This window comes from Lepus europaeus, chromosome 12 (genome assembly GCF_033115175.1).
Source record: "Lepus europaeus isolate LE1 chromosome 12, mLepTim1.pri, whole genome shotgun sequence".
Classification (NCBI taxonomy): domain Eukaryota; kingdom Metazoa; phylum Chordata; class Mammalia; order Lagomorpha; family Leporidae; genus Lepus; species Lepus europaeus.
In genome coordinates, this window is record NC_084838.1 from 91,803,715 (window position 1) to 91,805,513 (window position 1,799).

Genomic DNA, 1,799 nt, shown 5'->3' on the forward strand with positions numbered 1-1,799 from the left:
CTTTCAAATAAAATAAATCATTTTTAAAAATGATACATTATTTATACTATGGGTATTTAACAAAAAAAAAAATTTTTTTTTTGACAGGCAGAGTGGACAGTGAGAGAGAGAGAGAGAAAGGTCTTCCTTTTTGCCGTTGGTTCACCCTCCCATGGCTGCTGCGGCTGGCTCATCATGCTGATCCGAAGGCAGGAGCCAGGTGCTTCTCCTGGTCTCCCATGCGGGTGCAGGGCCCAAGGACTTGGGCCATCCTCCACTGCCTTCCCGGGCCATAGCAGTGAGCTGGCCTGGAAGAGGGGCAATTGGGACAGAATCCGGCGCCCCAACCGGGACTAGAACCCGGTGTGCCTGCGCCGCAAGGCAGAGGATTAGCCTGTTAAGCCACGGCGCCGGCCGCAAACTGGGTTTTGAACGGAGCTCTGTCTGGACATGCTCAGAACCAGACGCCGTGGGCAGGGCTGGCTGTAGACAGGAGACCTCCGGGGGCAAGTGGGAGGGAGGACAGACTGTCCCAGGCATGTTCTGTGAGGCAGCTGAGGCACCGGCCAGGCCTCCAGTTCACCCTTCTCTCTCCCCAGGCGGCTGCTCTTGCTGGCTGACACTGAGACACTCCAAGCCTCCGTCTTCACGGCTGTCAAACGGCCCCAGGACCATCTCTCTAGCAGCAGCAGCCTGAGCGTCCAGTGTGGCGATCCACCCTGGCACAAGGTTTTCCAAGGCCTGGCTGGGCACTACAAGGCCCAGGGCCACGCAGAGGTGCTGCACCTGGGGAGCCCGCGGCACGCGCTGTGCAATCGTTTCCTTATTTGTAAACAAGGAAAGACAAGTATTGGGATAGGGAGGGCTGCCCAGAACCAGGGCCGCACACGGTGTTCTCCAGAAGCGTCCAGCACTCACCCGACTGCCCTCATGGCGCTGTCAGGGGAACGGCAGTGTGCCCATCAGCACCAGGCGGTGCCCGCCCAGCTGGGCCCAGAGCCTCAGCAGTCAAAGCAGCAGGCAGAAGGAAAAAACCGGGATGAAGCCTTCCTGTGACCCCACGGGGCGGCTCCCAGGTGCGAGAGGTCGGGGTGCCCCTTCCTCCCATCATGCATCAGCACAGGGCACCTGCTGGGGACAGGAGGAGGGCTTGGAGGGCAAGCTGCATGCTGTGGGCCAAACAGCCCCTTGTCAAGGGTGTCCTGAGGCACGGCGGGCCAAGATTCCTGCCCTGAGCTGCCCACCACCTCCCAGCATTAGGCAGCTTCTGCCACAGGAGGCTGGGGCAAGAGGGAGTGAGGAGGGCAAGTCAGGCCTGACAGGTTTCTTACTATGAATGTGGCCTCTGTCCAGCACAGATGCCCGAGGGACGCCAGCAGCTGGGGCGGCAGGGCAGGTGCAGCTGGAGGGGGGGTGGGGGGAGTCCATCTCAGAGGGCACCTCTCCCACCCCACTCACCAAAGACTCCGGGCACTGCAGGTGAGGTGGGGCAGGCTGCAAGGACGGCGCAATGCCAAGCCCCTGGCTTCCTCTCCTGTGGACACAGAAGTGGGGTAGCCGGCCTCCCGGCTGAGGTCTGGACTTTCAGTGGGGTTCCCGGGCAGCTCCACGCCACACTCTCCTCGTGCCTCTTGATCTGTCCCCGGCGTCTGGGAAGCGAGCATCTTCAGCTAGGATAAGGGGAGTGAGGAGGAGGAGGAGGAGGAGGAGGAGGAGGAGGAGGAGGAGGAGGAGGAGGAGGAGGAGGAGGAGGAGGAGGAGGAGGAGGAGTATTTGGGCCAGCACCACCACTGGGGATTAAGGGCTGGGGAAGAGGCAGG